At 38.8% G+C, this 23,265-nt stretch overlaps 1 protein-coding gene across 3 annotated transcripts in view; it reads left to right on the top strand.

The window, feature by feature from the left end:
- The window catches only part of LOC123978328 (ALK and LTK ligand 1-like), a 43,202-nt gene that overhangs the window by 11,158 nt on the left and 8,779 nt on the right, over positions 1–23,265 (top strand). The window contains exon 3 of one of the 3 annotated variants that reach the window (XR_006826922.1): positions 2,505–3,379. The exons of the other annotated variants lie outside the window; for them this stretch is intronic. The gene's annotated coding sequence lies outside the window, so the exon portion shown is untranslated. Of the gene's footprint in view, positions 1–2,504; positions 3,380–23,265 lie in introns of those variants that run through there. 3 annotated transcript variants of the gene reach the window in all.

Raw genomic sequence — 23,265 nt, 5'->3', positions numbered from 1 at the left:
GAAAGCTCTTTGGTCTTGCCCATGGTGGTGATGTTGGATGCTGGTTGTTTGGGTGTTGACAGGTGTCTTTTATACAGGTAACGAGGTGAGGCAGGTGTATTTGATGTAGATAATTGGTTGGGATTGGGGCTGTGTCTTAAAGAAAGACTAACTGGCTTGTAGGAGCCAGAATACTTGCTGTTTGGTAGGGGGTCAAATACTTGTTTTTCCTCATCAGATGGTTATCAATTTTTATAAATTCATATGATGTGATTTTCTGGAATTTTCTTTGGGATTCTGTCTTTCACTGTTAGAATGTACATATGATTAAAATTATAGATCGTTGCATTCTTTGTAAGTGGGCAAACCTGCAAAATCAGCAAGGGGTCAAATACTTTTTTCCCCCACTGTATCATGTGCATTGTACTTGATGGGAACATGAAGACAACAGGACAAGACAACTGGCAAATCTTTTTAACAAATAGGTTAATGTAGCTTTGCCCAAGACCAGTGCATGCAGCCACTTTATTCTGTTGAGCAGTAGCGAAGTTAATGTTGCGATATGCAAGGTTTATTTTGCTTTAAAACACCAATGGATTAATTATCTGTATCATATAGCATTGGATGTCTACATTGTAAGAAAAACAATCAAAGTGGATTTTCAGATTCAGAATGTTCAGACCACTTTAGGGGCAGACAGGATGTCTCCAAAAGTACAAAATTAAAAGGGTTTTAAGACAAAAACATGACCACACTGACGCTGCTCTTATAAATCATATACTACATACAGCATAGTGCCTTCTACGTATATAGATGTAAAACAGTAACTCTATCCCGCTCTGTGTCTTCCATCATGTTGTCACTTTTCTTTTTACTTGCACATTTTACAACGTGTACTCTCACCGTGATTGGCTGTTTGGAGAAAACAAGATCAAGGCAGGATGCGCTTTCTCAACACGACTTCTCTTCCGCACCGCAGGCAGAGACTGCTGGATACCTGCTCTTCCTTTTCCTATAAAAGAGTAATGCACATTGCTTTCTCATCCAGGTCTCTGTCAGTGTTGTCCTGAATCTGCTGAATTAAAGCTGAATGCTCCCTACTGGTCATCAGGGATAGCCGACAGGAACTTGTCACGATGTTTGATCTTCACATACATATCTGAATGACCCACTCAGAGCAGGCAGAAACTACAGTTGGTACATTGTGAGGAATTATGAACCTCGCATCGGTAAAAACAACCCTTCTATTGAGCCTGCCTCTTAAGGTGGCTTCAATTTATGGAGGATAATTTTACCCAGAATTAAATACTGAAAATGTAATTGAGAAAAATATCAAATTGAAATGATCTTAATCCTATTTCTAAAGCTATTTTTTAAAATACCACATTTCAATTTCAGCATTTACATACAAGCTTTTCGGTTTCTCATCTCAGGATCTCATCTATTTTCAATTTGCTTATTTCATAATATCACTTTAACATGTCAATATTCAATTATCTTTTTTCTGTTAGTTCATTTTTACATGTAATTCCCTAAAATATAACATTATTTATAAATTTTGCCATTTTCTTTTTAAACCTTACATTTTGCTTTTTGATCATGGATAAAATGATCCTCCATAGAATTTATCACAAATGTTTTGCTAAATGGCTATGGTCAGCTAGATATGAAGATTGCTAACTACTGAGACGATGCCTTTTCCAAAAGTGCATTTTAACTCAAACTGAGTTTTTTTTAATTTATTTTTATTTAACCTTTATTTAACCAGCTAAACTGAGTTGAGGTCAGGGGACTGTTTTGCAAGGGAGACCTGGCCAGGACAAACAAAGGAACTGGCTTCCTATAAAGACAAAGCAATCATAAACAAGCAGGTACAAGCCACAACAGCAAACTCGCAAAATCTAAATTAATATTAGCCAAGACAGAAGCAATTACCACTCATTGACCATGGAACTTGCAAATGTTTCACAGAAGTGGTTTGATGGTTTTTATACAGATTAAACAAACATGATATAATGTTTAATAATTAGTGACCTTAAGAGGTGCTGGTAGGTGGAGCTTTTTGCCTTTTAACATAGCCAGGCTGGCTGTTTCCTCCTATTTCCAGTCTTTATGAAAAGCTTAGCTAACTGGCTGCTGTTTCCAGCTACTGTACATGTTTTACAGATTAAACATGGGATATAACATGTTAATTAATGAGCATTAGAGGTGCTGGTAGGTGGATTTTGTTACCCTTGGACAGTGTTTCCAGTCTTATGATAAGCTAAGCTAACTGGCTGCTGATTCCAGCTACATTCGCTACTTATCATACAGACAAGAGAGCAGTATCAATCTTTTTGAAATATTCCTTAGAAAAGTTTTAGTTCCTTTGAAAAATTATTCCAATGTTTTAGCCTTAAGAACAGACAAGAAAATACATCTTGGGATCTGAGAAAGTGGTCACTTCCCCTTTTAACTTCATCCCATAATGATTCTCAATCTATCCCTCCAAATCAGTCGTTCTGTTTGTTATCTTTACTCTTCAGGTTAACCCCGGTTGGAGCCAGCCAAATTCAAGAATACACAAGGCTTACACTTTGGCCAGTTTGCCAGTCCATCACCAACAAGAAAACAGACATTACTCATCATTACTTATATAGACAATCACACCCACATGTGTTGGGATGTCTGGGCACAGAGAAGATCACTGTTACAAGATTCAATTTAGGCCTCTGTTGAAGTTGTTCAGCAGTATAAATATTTGGACATTACTATTGATGATAAGCTGACCTTTGAACCTTATGTGGATGCTGTGTGTAAGAAAGCTCACCAGCGTATGCATTTTCATCATAAGCTTCAGAGTTTTAATGTTGACCGCACTTTTTTGAAAATGTTTTATTCTTGTTTCATCGAATCTGTTGTAACTTTCTCGTTGGTCAGTTGATACAGGTCACTCAACTTTAAGAACAAAAATAGACTGCAAAGCATCATCAAAGTGTGCAGGAAAATTGCAGGTACAAGTCTGGACAACCTCCCGCAATTGTAATTCCATTCTATTGTTTTATTGTTTTTATTGTTTTATTGTTTGTACTTTAACTGTGGCCTTTTTAACAGAGTGTATTTCTTTTGCCTGTTTTGATATTGCTTGTTTGTGAGTCATGACTGTTGATAGTTTTGTGTTGACTACTGTCAGTATAACAAATTGCCCCTTGGGCACGATAAAGATATCCTTGATCTGAGAGGTGACAGAAACCACTGTGACACCATGTTTCCTTCTGTCCCTCTTCCATCTTTGTCATGACATGAACTCAGACTTGTTCCAATCTCTTTTTGCTTAAATATCAGATAAGAATATGATGAAGCATCAACAGGTTTTACAAGCGATTCTTTCAAACTTTGGTCTGAAAATAACCGTGAAGCCCTGTTTTGCTCCACTGGTGCCCTTTTGCGTCACCAACTGTGTTTGTTGAGGTTTCCGTCTGGGATGAGGAGAGTTTCTCCTCCTGACGTTTCCCTTGCCAAGACATTTCTGTCAACGGGGTAATTTCCCACTACATGACAGTGTTGCAGGTTATACAAACACTCATAACCTCCTGAAAGCACAAAGGGTGTTCACCCGCTGGAGACAGACACGAAAGGAGAGATGAAAGAGGGAATTTGGGACCTCATAGGCCAGACAGAAAACACCAGAACTTTTTTTTTTCTAAAGAAGAAAGCGAATTCAAAGCAATATTCAATGATGAGTAAGGATGAGATACTGTCTTCCTCACCGAAAAATGTTCCCATTTATCAGCCTCTGTCTGGGGCTCATACGTTGCACCTGATGTTCTTTGTCATTGAGTCAAAGAAAAATTGGTTGTGTTCTTTACCCACCCAGATACTATAATATAATTTCCAAGATAATATAATTTGTGGGAAAACGGAGACCATAACTTTCTTTCTAAATTCAAATGAATGAACGCAGCAGGAATGATGTCATCGCTAATGTGATAAGCCAAAGCGGTTGTCCTAATACTGTGAAACCTGTGATGGCATCTGATGATTCAGACCAGCTAAAACAAAAAGAAGTCATCATCGTAGAGAAAGACCCAACCAAAACACACATTATCCTCATATCTTAAAGAGGTGGTATTATGCTTTTTGGCTTTTCCCCTCTCCTTTATTGAGTTATATATTTTTTTTTGTGCATGTAACAGGTTTGCAAAGTGAAAAAGCCCAATGTCCAGCTCAAAGGGAGTTCCCATCTCCCACAGAAAACTCTGCTCTGAACCGCTTGAAAACAGCTTGTTTGTAGTCCAGCCCTTCACTTCCTTTACTTGTGACATCCCAATGAAAACGAATCATAAAGCTTGCCAAGTGGCTAGCGGGGTCAGGCACGCCCTCAAACCAAGCTAGTCTGAGCGGAGGCCCTTTGGCTCTTTGTTTGGTTTTCCATTGTAAAAATGTTGTACCTGTACCTGCTTCCAGGTACTTTTTTTCGATCCCCCTCACCTCCGTCAAGGTTATTGGTTGTGAATTATATTTAAAATAAACACGGCAATGTAACTTCACAGACTGTTCAAGTGCGGAGTTGTTGTAAACTTTGGCTTACGCAGCTAAAGTTATAGCTATAATGCTAATGGTACACCTGATGTGAAAGCTACTGAGCAAATGTTCAAATTGTTTTGCCAATTTTTATGTAAAATTGAGTTGAAATATAGTGATTTTTGTAGTGGTTTATGGTAAGATGTGGAACAATGATGTTGTGTGGTTGTGGACTTGTGAGTAACTTATACCATCTGCTAAGTTACGGTCACAGTCTGAAGCAGCTTTGATTTGGATCACACTACCTTGTTTCTTACGACCCGCCCTTCTCTGCTTCTGATTGGTTAGTAGTTCTTACCTGGAAACTGCACATGATAAGATGCATCACTCTGTAGCTCAAGAGTGGAGCGAACAACACATAGGGTGAAAAGAGGAGCTGCACCAATGTGCAGTATGACAATATGGTGTTTTTTGAAAATTAAACCATGTAAACATGTTCTGGTACAACCCCTAATTAAGATTTTGAACCTGAAAATGAGCATAATACCACCTCTTTAAATATGGAAAACTGTTTGAGCTGGCTACTGTGCCCTCTAATAGTGGTGCATTATTGATGAATAAAACAGGCCTCACATGACCACATGATCTGTTCAACAATATATAAAGCGTACTGTCATTTACCTGGCTAAGATACTATGCTTTAGGACAAAGAAAATGCACAGTTGAGGAAACAGTCTCACTACCTCAGTAGCTGTTCTGGAGCTTTCAGTCATATCACATGAACTTCATTAGCAGATGGATTTTGTTCAGTTGTCATGAAATTATAGATGTTGATAAGTAGAACTTTAGGGACTTCTTAGTTATGTCAGCTTAAAGTAAAGAGGGGAGGAAGAAATACAAATGTTCAACATCTACAATTAACCTCATGGTGAAATCAACACACAGCAACCATAGGCAATGATAGCAATATAAATGGCTTGCATTTTTTCATTAACTTGTCAATCAGCTTATTTAACTGATTAACTTGTTGATCATTAAAATTAACATCAATATCCTTGCAAATCAATTAAATGAGAACTATCCATGAAATAAAATTGTATAAGATAGGTATGAGAGTTTTTTTTAGTTCACTTCTGGTTGTGACATATTCCTCCACCTTCAGCTCCCATCCATCTTCTCATTTCATACTAATCCCCTTCATCTCTTCAAGTCTATAAAAAGTGAGTATACATCTTTCGAACAAGGTAAATGTTTATTGTTACGACTGTGAAACATGTGACTGCCGGCTTTGTAGAAGAAGACTATTAAGCAACAACTTGTCAGACAGACAGTTTGTCAATGTGACAAGACACTGTCTTTGTCCTCCCTGCATATAGTCTGCTCTCACAAAGGGACTCGGCTTCTATCCAGGAGAGGAGGAGGAAACAGACTCAAAAAATGGACCTACTGGAAAGAGAAGATGAAAAGAGCTGCCCCAGAGTGCATCTAGTCACAAGTTAGATCACCAGTCTCTGACCTTTAAAATGAGACTATACAACTTTTTAGAGAAGAAATAACATAAGCTTCCTCATATAAATGAAAAGTTGAATTCATGAACAATAAAACGCACTATTCCTCAAGTCAGTACACTCAGGGGTTATATCGTTAGTCTTACTTGGTCTGTTATGACCAGTAGCTAACAGTGGCTAAAGTTAGCTAAAGTTAGCAAACTTTAGAGAGATGTTGCAGTATAACTGATTACTGAATCAGGTCACTATTCATGTTGTCTTCTCTGTTATTGTTACAATAGCTTAGATCTTAGAATTTGACATTATCTCATTATTGACAAGAGTGGTCACATTGGCTGCTGTTACATAGCTTGCAAAATAAAGGAATTTAGGACACTTTCTTTCTTGCTAAGAGTTGAATAAGAAGATCAATACCACTCTCACATCTGTCCTATATAATGTCATAGCTAGCAGCCAGTTAGCTTAGCTTAGCATAAAGATTTGAAACGGGGTGAAAAGCTAGCCTGTCTGAAGGTAACAAAATCTGCCTGCCGGCACCTTTAAAACTCACTAATTAACACATTATATCTCGCTTTTTTAATGCATGCATCGTTATGTGCCACACTATTTCTTGGCCAGGTGCAGTGACTTCCTGAAGTCTTTTCACTGAATGTTTTTATTTTTTTTAGGTGCTTGGTTGTGTAATATCTTACCATACACCTTATTTTTACCAAATAGATTGTAACTTTAAAAGCGCTTAAATACAATGTAAACTGCTCGCCTTAATCAACCAACAGCTTTATGAGCCATCGGTCTAAAAGCTTTTTTTACACACACCGACAACACTCAACACAATAGACAACTGCATCAGCAGTGATATATTTGTGTTTCAGGAAATGCATTTTTTATTTTTTTCTTGCTGCATTGCATTATTCATCTTCTCATAACAGTTGCCATTTACCAGACATCCTGACAAGTAAAATGTTTATATTCTTTCCTTTTTCGCCCTGTTTATCAATAAATAATGTGGCATTTCATTGGACTTGCACTGGTGGGGATTCCATGGCACATTGCAGTGTTTTTTATAACTTCTCTGATGTCAAATGACATGACAGACAATGAGGACAAGGGCAAACAAGGAAAACCTAGACTATTCTTAAGATACTTACATATAAGTAAATGTATCACAAAATGTTATTTTGATGACACCTAAAAACAATTAGACAGCCTGAAGAGCATCGTATTTACTATATACATTGTGCAGTGTATTTACTTTCCAATGTTTTGAGTATCCAAATTATCAGTGTTAAATTTTTGCACAAAATAGTGCCCTTAAAAATTCCCACAAGGCAACAAGAAAATAATGTTCATAGCACATACATTACTGCTGAGGGCCGGGGTATACCTGATCAGAACTAGTTCCTACGATGTGCTGTCCAAACACTTTGGAAATCAAAATTTTTTATAGTTTTTCCAAACGGCCACAATCGAAGGCAGCACGAATGCTGGCTTCCATTAATAGGGAGGATGCGCAATATCGTTTAATGGGGATAGCAGCACACATTTCTCACCTGGAAGACATCCAAATGACGAAAATAGTTTTTATTGTTTCATTGGGACAGTAATGGTGTTTTTGACTGTTGTCATTATATGACATTTTGTGGAATCTTATGAATCCTAATTTACACTATGCTCTGTTCTGAGAAGCCACCTCCACTTCCACACTGCCTTTAGCCAGTCTATGATCCATCCCTCTTCACCCAATGTTTAATATAGGTCCATTAAAAACATTTTGAGACAGACAAGGCCACTGAATTAAGTAAAGGCATGAAACAAGAAATAAAACTCTAATCTAAGTAACTAAGAAGGGCATATTTCCTTTCGAACATTTGATAAATACTTCAGTCACTGCCAAAACAAAGAAAACATTAAAGCCCTGTAAAATCCTATCATGCCTGAGTTTCAAATCTGCTTGTTGATTGTTTTGACTTCTATAAACAGCTAAAATCAATACATTGTAGTATTTCAATCTGACAGAAAGAAAATGTTCTTGCATATGTATTGTTTGACTATGATGCCTGAGCACTGATTTATAATGGAAGGACACTAAAACTGAGGTAACTTTTTTAGCTGGAAATAGGGATTAGGTCAGTTAGGGTCATTCAATGGCATGAACAGACCGTTTTATTAAACACAGCTTCGCAAGCTGCTCATAGAATATATACAGTATATTATATATATGATAAGTTAAAGCATTAGATTTCATAGCAGTAGAAAATGGTCACATTTTTGGCAAGTGTTTGTTTCCCATACTGAAAGTGTCTGAGTGTGTCAAAATGCAATCTATCAGCATTAGAAACGGTGAAAATACATCACTTTCATTTTTGTTTCCCAAGGCAGTCAGTTAAAGATGACTGTTGCATTTTGATTACTTTCCAATGCTAACGTGGTTTCTGTTGCTAAATGTGTGGCTTAAATATACTCATGTTGGTGTTGCTGAAGAGGCCATTAGCTTTGACAGAGACAGAGATGGTGGTCGATCAGTGTCACAGGAGGTCAGACATTCAGCCCAATGGATCAAGACACTTCAGCCACAGCCTGATAATGGTACTCCCTTTATCCTCCTCCCCCTGTCCATTGTCACACATCATCAAGACAGGAGAATGTGATTTTATCATTTGACATAAAATTATATGTTCAAAGTTACAAGATTGCTAATAATTTTTCAGTTTACGATTGTTGCTCATAAAACACGTTTGATAGATACGTGTTATGAAATTCAGTGATTAAATTCTGTAAGTTCACATATAAAGTGTGTTTATATTGCATTTTTCATAAGACATTTGGCTGTGTCAGCTGTTTAAAATCAGGGATTTCAAGTGGTCCACCTCCTCAGTTTAGCCATGAAATATGTGTACAAAATGCAACATTTATGTATAAATATATATATAGATACAGATATGGCCGATACAAAGCTATTGTGTGAAATATGTGAGATATCTGTTATCCCACTGGGGGTTGATGATGACAGTGCTCCATCTCATAGGACCACATAGTTACTGAATGGTTTGATGAGCATGAATGAGACCCAAAAATTAAACCAAAGCCATGCCACTCACTGGCTCTCATGCCCAAAGAAGATCTCATTAGAGACTCTGAAGTGGTGACTCAGTCATTTGCATTGCCATTGATCTGTTAGACAACACGTGCTGGCTTTTTTTGTGAAAGGTGTTTCTCACAGTGGTAGAATTTACACCCTTGTACACTGAAGCTACTGTGTATGTTTGCCATTAAGCCTGTTTTAATAATAAACTCATGTATTTTTCTGTTGAGTACACTGACTTTAAGGACAGTCTTGCAAAATTATTACACTGGCATTTATCAAAGTGCAATGACAGGTTTGAAAGATTTAAATTCAGACTGCACAATATATCTCTTTTGATGTTTCAAAATTCACAATGTGATTTTTCAGTTTACAAGCAGCTCAAACAAATGCCAGCTCTCAACTGTTTGTGTTTGTGATGGCCGCAAAAAAAAACACTTGAGTATAACTCGCAGATCTAATTTCAGTAAAGCAAAAGAAGCCTAGACACTGGTAACAGACCCAACCTCTGGCTCAAACATTTTCAACTCATTGAAGTGGACGTTATTATTACATAAATACCCATACTTTGGGGCAAAATATTGAAACTCTTTCTCAGGGTAAGGAAAATCTGTTGCATACTGAATTAAGATGCCTTTGTTTCAAAGCACAATTTCACATTAACTCCTCTGCAACTAAAGTAAATAAAGACAAAGATTCCTGTTACTCCCTAAAATTCCTTCATGTAATTGCACGTCTTTGGTCGACTCCCTTGTATGATTTTTTTATGATTTTGTCTTAAGTATGTCTTGATTCAGCCTTTCAAGAGCAAAGTTGAACACATACACCACAGTGATGTCTTTTGATACTGAGGAGGACACAGAGGCTCAGATGGTGGGAATTTATGAGATGGCGTGTATCTAATGAATCTTCCTGATAGAGTGAAGAAACCTCCCACTGTCTACACCCTGTGTACCCCAGAACTAACTGATATTGTTTTTTATGTTCTTCCTTCAATAGAAAATGTCTATCAAAATGTACATCTTGCAGAAAATGTAAGGTGTAAAGAATAAATCACTTGTAAGACATACACAACCTAGAACTGAGCCCAGAGGAATACCAAAATACTGTAAAGCTCTGAGGGGCCACAACATGTTTGGTATGTGAGAGAGAAATCAGTTCAAATCAGTTTGCCTACATTCAATGACATTTTTCCTAATCATCCAGGAGAAGGCCATGATGAACGTCATGAAAAGCTCCACAAATTGTTTTCAAAATTTATAAAAAACAGATACTGGTCCTCCAAAGTAATTTGTTTGTATATAGGATATTATCAATTTTAGGAAAGGGAGTTAAATTAAAGTTTCAAAATGAACTTGTTTTGGCTTCTGAATAGGAGCATGACAGAAAAAGTTTGAGAACCACTGCGCTAGACATACTTTTCTGGCTTCTGTGATTGTACACAATTGTACGTTATCTTGTTTTCTATCAGTGCTCCTTATTTTGTGAATTTCTCAGCATTTTTCCTTCTCCATTTGTTGTTTCAGGGTCCCTTTTCAGATTTTTGTTCAATCGCTTGGCTATTTCTTTGTTTGTTTTTCCCGGGAAATATTCAAAGGAGTCAGTTTTGATTTGGCCAACTCAGCAACAGACAGATCTCAGTCCAAAGGCCTCTAATGTTTGAAAAACAGAGGAATGTTAGAGAAAAAAGAACGATGTATATGTGTGCAAACTCTTGTATGCATGATTCTGTTAGGGGAGAATGACTAGTGTTTTCTGTATTTATGTGCACATATTATATCTGTGAGTATGCATTACGCCACAGACAATATCTTGTTTCATGCATGAGGTCAGGTTGTCCCACTCTGTCATCAGGGCGAGCAGATGTAACAGAAATACAGCACATCCTGGCCATGTGAGTGGGGAGAATGGTACCGAGGAAAAAATAGGATGATGGGAACTGTGTGTGTGTCTTTCCGTGTCACATACCATAACCAGATAATATACTTAGTGCACTTACAGTGTAACTGGTACACCACAGCACTCCATGAATAAACTTCAACTGAAAAGGATCAGTTACTTCTCAGGAGTTAGGGTTTACTGTAATCTCAGTCCAAAAGACAGATTAACAAATCAAAGTACCAAAAACTTACAACAATCAATCAACCAGTCAATAATTTGGTCTGATTAAAATTACATTAGCCTACCTTATGTGTAAACCTAAAAGAAATATTTCTGCAAATGTGCCATATAAAGGTTTGTTTTCTTCATAATTTGTTTTTGTTAAGTCTTCTATTGTGCATGTACTGACATGACTAACATGCAACACCACCCCAAAACCCAAGATTAACTTTAACCCACAAAAGTTACATAGGTTATTGTTACACATAATGTTGAACAAATATACAAAGATTGTTTGATGTACATTTCAAGTGCATCCAGCCTCTTTTCCCACTTCAACGAGAGTGGTTTAACGGGGTTAAACTGGCCTTATGTTAAATCTGTCTGATCTTTCATGTGGTTGCTCATTGCACTGTGTGACGTCGAAAAGATTTACTGCAAGTTCCCAACTTAATTTACAGCTTAACCCAAGAGAGCTATCACTCAAATGGTAAGTAAAATTTTCCCATAACCAATAGAAAGTTAAATGTGACCTAGGTTGTGAAAAACACAATATTCTGTAATTTTCTTATACTGTCAAAGAATCCCACGAAAATACCAAAACCAACAATGAATTGATCCTACTAACAAGTATTGCCTGTGTAGCCAAAGCCTGATATAGTGTATTCCTCTGTGCTATACATGCTATACAATGTGTCATGCGAAAACGTCGGTGGTCATGCTTTTTGAGCTAAATGCTATTGTTAGCATGCTAACATTCTTACTATGACAATGCTAACATATTAAGCATGTAATATGAATGAACCATGTTCACCATCTTAGTTCAGCATGTTAGCATGCTAAGATTTGCTAATTTGCATTAAACAAAGTACAGCTGAGGTTGACACGAATGTGATTAGTTTTGCAGGTATCTGGTCATAAACCAAAGTATTGGACACATTTTAAATTACACTTGATCAAGCCACACTGTTGCACAGTGCCACATGTCCTCATACCTGAACTAGAAAATTGGTTGTTTGTCCTTAACTATTTTACATAAATCATATGACCTAAGGAAATTCAACACGTTGTAAACATTGTGAAACAGTCGCAGTTTGGTGAGGTTTAGGTAACAAAACTACTGGGTTAGGTTTGGAAAAACATTGTGGTTTGGGTTAAAATAAGTAGCTAAGTCACATAAATCATGCGACTTAAGTAAGTAAAACTATTAAATTACTATTAAAACTCTAAACAATTTGACATTTACTTGATTTCACATGGGAGTCAAACACAGGTCTCCTGTGTGAAAGTCCTGTGTTTAACCCAGCCTTCCACCCCCTTACACAGACTTTCTTGCTCTTAACAATATAGACATAATAATATGTCACCCAACTTCCTCCTATGCTAACGTTATAGGGCTACTGGAAGTCGGAGCCACAATAAACGTAAATAATAACCTGCTTTCCGGTGATGACAGGCTTGTGACATGTTCTTTCAATACAATGTACATGGGTACTATTTACTCCTGTTAAAGTAATATTTGACAAAGACTATAGTGGACAGCTTAGTTTTTTTAAATGAAAGTATATATTTGTGACTTGTTTTTAAAAAATAATGTCTTCACTAAGAACAATTGAGCTTGGGCAAATCAGACAGTAATGAGAGACTAACATATTGGTTGGTTTGAGCTTTTCATGGGGCTTGTTAAAAGTTTGAAAAATACAGATGATTGCCAGCCCTAATCTTTAAAGTGAAAGACTAAAGAATATTCACACTGTACATGTTCACTCCTAAATATTAAATAAGTAATAAAGAACTGTATTGCGCCTGTTACCAAATGGATAAAATACAACAGAGACAGAGGCAAGCAGTCTACAAATAGTTCATAAATCAATGACATGAAAGTGTGTTAACCATGCATGTCTCAGCAAAAATCCTTTCTGGAAGTGGCTACAAATAGCTTGGTGCTTTTTGTAATCCCTTCATCCAGGTCACATGGAGGCCTAAATGTATACAGTGTCAGAAGATTATTACATCACCCAAACTGGTGAATAAAGTCTGGACTGTTTTTGTATTTCTTCAGTAATTAGTCGAAAGTTCAGATAAGGACAAAGACTGGCTTCTCATCATCAGATCACAAAGTTGAGGATTAGCTTTCTTCATTGTCTGAAGGTTTACAAAACATTTGTGTACGTGTGGAGTACACATAATGTCATCTAGGAATCATGCAGTTATAGATAATGGTATAAGTACTACAGTTCTTCCAAGGAACTGGCTCCCAGACAATGGCTGCAGCTACAGTAACTGATCCATGTTTGAGTGCATTTTCCGTACAGTGATGGTGAGGCCTTTTCTTCAGAAGACAGTTGTCTAGAGTCTTCTAGGAATTAATTATTATCTCTGATCTAATTCCAAATCTAATACTAAATGTATTCCTTGGAGGGTATTTCAGTTGTATTTCTGTATAAAAAACTATTCTTGCACTTCTTATCTCTTAAAAGTCCTTGGTTAAGTTATGACATTTAATACGCTCAACATATAGATGTATGCTGGCACAGAAAAACATTACTTTCCATTGTAACCCAATACAAAACCATACCATTTATTTTCCCAGGGGAATTTCCATTTACAAAGCTCTCACTCTCTCAAACATTTATAAACACTGAGCTGACGCAACCTCATCTCTGTCTCTCTGTAGCCTTCCCTTGGTCTCTTTCTCTCTCAAGCTTTTAGATCCCATGGCAGCGATGTTGAGTGGTCGGGGCCCGGCAGGAAAAGTGTGTTAATATCAATTGCTCCCATGGAGAAAGACATCTGGGAAAAGCTCCTTCTCCTTCAAACATACAATGTGAGTCCAGCAACTGGATCCTGGCTACAAGACAGAAATGCAATCTAGCTTTTCAGGCATGCTGCTGGGCCAGCTCTTGACCTTCAGGAGACATTGGATCAGATGATGAGGCATGACTAATCATGTGTGGATACCAAAGAAGAGAGGGATATTGTATCAGTAAAGCACTGAGATCAGGGGCTACTGTAAAGATGCTCTCCATGACATGGGATTCATTTAAATATTTGCCAAAGTACTGGGTATTACCTCAGCACAGTTTTCTGGTCTTTCTGTCATCTCTTCAATTCTCTAAAATAAGTAAACATGGTAAATCTGCCGTCGCGGAAATTGGAAATTGGGAGACACTGGAGCATCCTGCCTAAACAAACAAATTCCACAGTGTTGTCTCATTTGTTTTGCGAGACTCAGCAACTAAACCAACAAACTATCTGCTGCAGCTTTCACTCATCACGCCCCTTACTGTCCTACATCTTTGCATTTCATGCAGATGTGGGAGGCACTTCAAAGTTTGCTGAATACAGGGCGTAAAAGTAATCAGCCATCTGTATTAATAGCGTGCCACAAACATATGCTCTCTTTCGTCCAGAGACAGGATCCCAATCATGTCTGAAGGCTTAACAGCTCTAGCACCTGATGTTCAGCCCAAGCAATACACAGGCACTAAACGCGATAATAATCTCATAATAGCTAACACACATCAAGAGTTATTATGCATAGGCAGGCAAAAATCACTTGATGATCAAAAGAAAAACAGAGTGGACAAACAACAGAACTCAGGCAGAGATTATTTCCCTTCCTCCTGTTCTTCTTGTTCAGCTTCTCGGTCCATGTTTGAAGGCAGCTGCTCTAACTTTTTAAAGTTTTTTCAACACAATGGATAATGTGTCGTCCAACCTCCTTCCAGAAAACAGGCTGCCAAAATAAATATTATTATTCTTTCGGATGACAGGGATGAGTGTGGTCTCCTTTCATTATCATGTTGCCTCTACGGGAGGACAGATAAATGGTCACAAATGATTCACAATTGTTTTCAGTGATTCACAAAATGGTTTGAGAAATTAGTTTTGCACAAGTAAAGAGAGTCAGTCACGAGTAAGATATCTGATGAATCCGATTTGAATCAAGCATATTTCATTTTAAAATATATGCTCACACTATTTTTGTGGTGTTTTATGCTCATCAAGAGTGGCTGATTTGACTTCTCATGACTGTCTCAGCTACTGCAACTATGCAAAACATATGCATGTTGGCAGATAGTGAGTGACCTGTTGATCTATTTGGCCCAGGCTATGAAGATCTCCATTAATAGTGCATAATGAATAACTAAAATGCAAGATTTGGTGATCTGCTACAAAAACATAGAATATAATTGTATCTCCCTTATTGCCAAATAAGACCTAAAAAGGAACCAGAATATGAAATATTGTGTTAAATCTTCCATATCTGACATTAAACAGTGATATTATTTAGTACAAGGCTATTTGATGAAAAAAAAAAAGCAAGCCATTTATTCAGCTCTGTGTGAGCAAACCATTAATTTCAGCTCCATTTCAAACCACAGAGTCAGGTGACATAAAGAAAGACAAATTATACTCTCAGGAACAATGAGTGCTTTAAAACAGACATGCACTGATTATAGTTACACAATAAAAGGTATGTCTTATTCTATCATTTCAAATCTGACCCAACAGGAGGATATTGTGCTCTAACAGAAAGTGTCACATCTATACTAAAGCTGACTGAGAGAGAGAGAGATAGATAGATAGATAGATAGGTAGATATATAGATAGATATTTTTGCTTATGTCACGTTTACACTTAATGCCCCAGATGTGAAGATATCTTCAACAAACTCCTTCACCCCTTTATATGGAAGAACATAATCATCCCTGTCATGTAACTAATGCAAGAGACTGAACTCTGAATTCTAGTCGGTGATTAAGCTAACACACAAGATTGACTCAACCTCCCTTAATAATATTAGGGTGGTGAAACTGAAAGTTTGTGTGTGAGAGAGGCTGATTTTCTTGTGTACAATGTAATCATTCAAAAATATATTTTAGCTTTGGCAGTAATGTAACCTTAACATTCATGCCAATAAAGCTTATTTTCATTTGAATTTGAGAAAGAGAGAGCACTAGAGGAAAATGGATGTGTATCACATCTTTACAGTTTCTTGTTCAAGATAATTCCTGAAACAATTTACCACAGTTGTCTTGATCTGGATTCAGATCAGGTGACCAAGGGACTGTGGTAAAATTAGATCAAATCTAAATAGAATGGAAGTAAATGTACTGATGCGATAAATGTATAGGCTATAGAGACGTTGCTTATATCTTTTGTAAAATTGAGCACCATTGCATCGCCCACTCTGAGAATATGGTTAAGGTTGATCTGGGCATATAATTTTTCCCCCACAACTTTATAAAGCAATGTAGTTTTTGCACTACTGAAACTCTTAGGCCCCGTTTACGCTTGTCAGTTTACATCAGGGTAAGCCCTGCTCTAAGCCCTTAGGGTGCTGGTAATGCACCTGAAGCCCTTTGGTAACAGCCCAAAACACCAGAAGAATATCTACATTTGAGCAGCTGACTTACAATGACAGAATTTTCCACAAATGGACCAACGAGTCAAAGCTGGATTTACAGGCCTGCTTTGACTGTACTGATTGGGGTGTTTTTGAGGCTGCAGCCACTGACCTGGACAAACTAGCTGACACTGTGACATCTTACATCAGATTTTTTGAGGACATGTGTGTGCTGACTAAAACCGTCCACACATACAACAACCAAAAACCCTGGATCACAGTGAAACTCAGGCAGCTTCATCAGACCAAGGAGGAGGCCTTCAGAAGTGGGGACAGAGTCCTGTATAACCAGGCCAGGAACACACTAAAGAGTAAAGAGGTCAAAGCTGCAAAGAGGAGCTACGCTGAAAACCTAGAAAACAGCTTTGCAGCCAGCGACCCTGCATCAGTGTGGAAAGACCTGCAGACACTCACAAACTACAGGAGACCATCCCCCAACACTGCTGGTACTCAATGACTGGCTGATGAACTAAATGGCTTTTACTGTAGGTTTGAAAAGCCACAGTCACACCTCTCACTCACACCTCTTCCCCACTTCAACACCAACTTCAAACAGTCACCTTCTCCCTCTGTCACGCTGTCACCCCCGCTCTCTGACCCCTCACCTGCAATCATGATCTGTGAAGAGGATGTGCGCGAGCTCTTCCAAAGCAGAAGATCAGGAAGGCTCCTGGCCCTGGCGGTGTGTCTCCATCCTGCCTGAAAATCTGTGCAGACCAGCTGGCCCCCATCTTCACACAGATCTTCAACAGATCCCTGGAGCTGTCTGAAGTTCCCTCCTGCTTCAAAAGCTCCACAATCATCCCGGTCCCTAAAAAAAACCTCCATCTCTGGATTAAATTACTACAGGCCTGTCGCCCTGACATCTGTAGTCATGAAGTCCTTTGAAAGACTGGTGTTGGCCCATCTGAAGGACATTACAGGCCCCTTTTTGGACCCCCTGCAGTTTGCATACAGGGCTATCAGGTCAGTGGATGATGCAGTCAACATGGGACTGCATTACATGCTGCAACACCTCGACTCTCCAGGGACATATGAAAGGATCCTGTTCGTGGATTTCAGCTCGGTGTTCAACACCATCATCCCAGACATCCTCAGCACCAAACTCACTCAGCTCACTGTGCCAGCCTCCACCTGTCAGTTGATCACAAACTTCCTGACTGACAGGAGTCAGCAGGTGAGGCTGGGGAACATCACATCCAGCACCCAGACTATTAGCAGTGGTGCCACCCAGGGGTATGTGCTCTCCCTCCTGCTCTTCTCCCTCTACACCAACGACTGCACCTCAGGAGACCCATCTGTCAAACTCCTGAAGTTTGCTGATAACACAACGGACACCGGCCTCATCTGAGACGTGATGAGTCGGCCTACAGACGGGAGGTTGATCAGCAGGCTCTCTGGTGTGGTCAGAACAACTTGGAGCTTAACACGCACAAAACTGTGGAGATGATCGTGGACTTCAGGAGGAGCCCCCCCACTCTGCCCCCCATCACCATACTCAACAGCCCTGTGTCTGCTGTGGAAACCATCAGGTTCCTGGGTTCCACTACATCCCAGGACCTTAAGTGGGAGTAGTTCCTGCGCCAGCTCAGGAAGCTCAACCTGCCAAAGGACCTGCTGATCCACTTTTACACAGTCATCATCCAGTCTGTCCTCTGCACGTCCATCACTGTCTGGTTTGGATCTGCCACCAAAAAGGACAGGAGCACTACAACGGACAGTCAGGACTGCAGAAAAGATAATCGGTGTAAACCTGCCCTCCATTCAGGACTTATACATTTTCAGAGTCAGGAAAAGGGCAGGAAACATCACTGCAGATCCATCTCAAGTGAAATTTCTACTTCTGCATCAAATTTATGGCGAAGCCTCTGCGTAGCCCCCTACCCTACGCCGTCATCTCTGCCGTAGCCTGACGTGCACCTCCTCAAAAATGTAACTGCACATCGAGGCAACATGGACCGTAAAAACTGGGATTGGTCGGCTGGGTAGCCTCGCAATGTCTCCGAGCTGACAGGAAGTGTCCCGTGCTTTGAAGTAACTTTTACTACCGGCCAAACCAACAGCTGTAACACGGTGGATCAATATATTTGACCATCACAACCCGAGCGTAATGACTCGTTTCGCTATCAGAATTTGATCCATTCGGGCGATAACATTTGAAAAGGCTAGATCAGCCGCACGTATACAATTTTATCCCCATTCACGTTAGTGGAGGGCTAAACCGGAAGTTAGCCTGCCAGGTCAGCAAAAGTCAACACAGTGGACGCTGTAGCATTACTGCCAGCTAGCATTTGGGGGTATAATTGCAGAATGACGGAGACACCGAAGCACAAGTATAAATGCATGGCTATGTGTGTAGCCTACAGCGTACCTACGCATGTGATAAATTAAAATAGAATATATTAATAACCTGAGCATAAGATAATTAAATATAGTAAATTCATGGTCTGGGATGCTGAAATGTGTGCTGATGTTAAACGGTAGCCGTGCATCGTGCGTCACCATTTTGTATCAACTGTGAATACATATTTATAGGGGCGGCTGTGGCTCAGGAGGTAGAGCGGGTTGGCCGTTAATCGGAAGGTTACTTTCCGTTTGAGCACTTAGGCTCAGTGTATGAATGTGTGTGACTGGTGAATGCAGATGTAGTGTAAAAGCGCTTTGAGTGGTCGAAAAGACTAGAAAGGCGCTATACAAGTACAGAGCATTTACATTTGAATACGCATGTACGCTCATTGTGGTATATTTTGCACTATTGTTGAGATGTTTCATGCACTTTGGTGACTTGTGTAAGAGTTTACAGAGCTATTTTGTGGTAACAGTAACATTATAAAGCGTGCTAACAGAAGTATTATTAGTATGGTTTTATTATAGTTAGTATTAGTATTATTATAGTATAGTTTTGCTAATATGTGTTACACTAAGCTATTTACTTGTTATTTAATGGCAGATTACTTTCTGTATGCTTAATTACTGTCTACTAAATTGCATTTTGTTGTAATATGTTAATCGCATAGGACTTCAGTTTTTGTTGTTACAAGGGATTACCAGTATGTCTCAGGTAAATACTGTGTCAGTGAAAGTATGTGCATTCTCTACACCTAAGCCTCTTGCTGTATAAATTGTATATACTGTTTATTTTTGTAAAAGATTCTTATTAGAGTAAAAGTTCTCGCTGAGGAAACATCTCTTTTCACGCTCGTGATTATTCCTCCCCATTTTCAGGGGCGTAACACGCACGCAGACCCTACACAGTAGTATAAATCAATCATCATCCTGGACACAACCTGTTCCAGCTTCTCCCTTCTGGTAGGCGCTACAGAGCACTGTACGCCAAAACCAACAGACACATGAACAGTTTTTTCCCACAAGCCATCACTCTGATGAACAGCTGATTTCTGACTCACAGTGTCAGGAACAATTCCTGTGCACCCACCTTTCTCAAGTTCATAACACTTGCACAAAATACTTATTTACTCCAGCATCCTTTGCACTATGTTCCATAACACTGTGTACATGTGTACATGTATGCATGTATGTGTACCTGCATATCACATCCACATCCGACTTAATGATAATAATTTTACTCCTGCATCCTTTGCACTCTGCTCACTGCACTATTTGTCAGTATATCTATGTTGTTTTTGTTTCTGTTTATTGTGCGTATATTGTGTGTATATGTGTTCTTCATACTGTACTGTCTCTATACTGTCTGATTTTTTTATTGTGTTACTGTATTATTGTATGAGTACGCACATTGTGAGCAATGTACAATCCAAAGTCAAATTCCTTGATGTGTACACATACCTGGCGAATAACACTGATTCTGATTTTAACCAGCTAGTGAACAACAATCCATAAACATAAAATCCACTAACAAAAAACATAACATTAAACATAAAAACACAATCACATGGATGATTCATATGGCGCGACTACGATTAAGGTTTTAACATATCACTCACACCACTCCCTCACCCACACAGATCATTCAGTGACTGAACTCATTGTACAGTATGTGTTGAAATAGCTGAAACTGACGATTTACTGAGACAAGGGAAAAAGACAGCTAATTTCAGTGTAATTTCAATTTCAGCTGTTATTATCCCAGGGGACAGACTCTACTTATGCTTTTCCAAGAGATCACTTAATGATATAGTTGCACTTGGGAGGTAAACATTGCGAATGACTTGTGGAGAAGAGGGAGCATTTACACCATATCTCACAGATATCTGCATATGAATGCAGACTCTGTAGGCAAGAGACAAGGTTTTGCTATCGGAAGCATTCTGGTTTCCATTTTTGGTCTGAGTAGTTTTGACCAATCATGTTTGAGTGGCCTTTGGTTGCATGCAAGTAAACAGTCCGTGTGGAGACCAAAAGATGCCCAATGCATTGGCCAAAATGCATTCTCTGAACCCATTGGCTGTCTGATGACAATTTAGCTTTTTTTTATTAACCTCTGAAACCTAGAGATTAGCTTTTTAAAATTGTATCTGCATTCAAATCATCATCAGTCAAAACATCGGCCGTTGCTCCAAGAGGCTACATTGTTGTCAGACGATAGTTGATGGGGTCCAAGATTGACACCTCTTCAACAAAACATCTGGCGAGAATGTGTTTCACCTTCCAAGGTGGCTTGAGCAATTGGCTTTCAATCCGTCTTGAATACTACTTTGATGGATTTCCACTATTTGGAGATAGCGATCAGATCCGCCCATGAAACACAAAGTAACTCTCAAATGGGTAATGAGGTTTATGCACTGCAAACTTTAACATCCCTGTATGTGTAGTTGTCAACAGACCGTGCTTGATGACAGTATTTTATTACATCCTCCAATATCGAATATGTGCTTTTAACGACAATTTTCAAATCTATGAATTTTGTTTCTATGTATTTTCTCTCCCATTGATCTAAATGCATTGTCACATTTTCAGTTTCTAATGCTAACTAAATGAGCTAAGTTTGTTACTGAAGTTGCTGCTACCCATGCCCCATTAATAGGCTTGTAATAGCAGGGGGAGCAAGTGTATTTAATAACATTAACAATGACTGCACTCTGGTTAAATTTACCTGTGTCTGGACTTAATGGCATGGTTTAATGAGCCACCACAATGGAATGTATCATTACTGTTTTTCACACCATTTTCTGCTCCGACAACACATGTCAACACGTCACAGAATTCATCAATCATGCACATAGCATGTTATTGTGAAATGTGCGTGTTTTGACAAGATTTGCATGTTTACATCCCTGATTAAACGCACTGAATAAGCAGCTTAAAATGAGAGAGTTATGTTTGCAGGACTTGACCTCAATTGCCCTTCCAATAGCACTGAACATGTGTTTTTCTAGTTGTAAGGAGTACAAGGTTGGCAGCCAGAAGGAGATTGCACAAGTTGTGCTGACCACAGCCCAGTCACCATCAAACCCTAAACCATACTAACGGAACAGACAGGCTGGGTTTGTCTAAAGACATGTGCAGTTAATTTAGTTTTATGTGCCCTAAAAAACAGGGAAATAAATGGATATATGCTGTTCCCCTCAGCTCTATTAAGCATTTTAACCACATTTAGCCCATTGTTGTGTTTTTGGCCCACAAACAGTTTTGGTCCCTCACACTCATAGTGTCGTTTTTGGCTGCAGCAGGTAACTGTTTTCAGCGATAAAGGTCCTGTCCAGCACCAAACGGCACACTGACACTGTTTGTGACTACCTGGTGAACACAGCAGAACATTAAGCAGCTAAAGAGCCAGATGTTTTACAGGTATGGAGAACAGGTGCAATCAAAAACAGAGCTAAAAGGGGAGTGAATATTGAATTTACATACACTTCCAGCAACAAAACTCAACAAATAGTTTTATACTGTAGTCTCATGTCCCATGTTTTATCCAATCCATCATCAATTTATATCAATGATCTTGCTCATTCATCAAGCCAATCATTCGTTGTGCTTAGCAATTGCACTGATCCTGAATGTTCCTGCTCTACCTGCAATTAATAGTCTGGACTTTTATTTGCTTAATTCGCTGAACTCCCCCTGCCTATATTTAGGGCAGGCATATACAGGTGTATCTAAAATCATTTGAATATTGAGGAACAGTTTATGTATTTCTGTATTTTTTTTTTTAAAAAGTGAAACTTTCATATATTCTAAATTCATTACACATAAAGTGAAATATTTCAGGCCTATCTTTTTGTTTTAATCTTGATCATTACAGCTGAAAAGTTCTGAAAAAGGTTAATTTATGCACTCAGTACTTGGTCAGGGCTCCTTTTGCACGAATTGCTACATCAGTGCAGCGTGGAATGGAGACAATCAGCCTGTGGCACTGCTGAGGTGTTAAGGAGGCCCAGGTTGCTTTGTAGAGGCCTTCAGCTCGTTTGTATTGATGATCTGGTATTCATCATGAGTTCGTCAATATTATGGAAGTGCAAGGCTGAATCAGTGGAGCTTTTTTAATGTTACTTTCTGTCTCTGCATGCATCATCTCACCATATAAGTTGGTTTAGTATTTTGTCAAACTCACTTCTTCTTCTCTGTAGCTGCCACAGCTATATCTATGTTTCTTCATGGTGGGATTATTACATGTGCTGACTGACACAAGACAACTTCCAGCTCAAGTTATAGCAAAGCAAAAGCCAACCACCTGCTGAAAGTAAGCGAGGAGAGAGAGA

This window comes from Micropterus dolomieu, linkage group LG10, assembly GCF_021292245.1.
Source record: "Micropterus dolomieu isolate WLL.071019.BEF.003 ecotype Adirondacks linkage group LG10, ASM2129224v1, whole genome shotgun sequence".
Lineage (NCBI taxonomy): Eukaryota > Metazoa > Chordata > Actinopteri > Centrarchiformes > Centrarchidae > Micropterus > Micropterus dolomieu.
The sequence above is the reverse complement of the archived record's forward strand: the minus strand, read 5'-3'. Positions and strand labels throughout refer to the sequence as shown.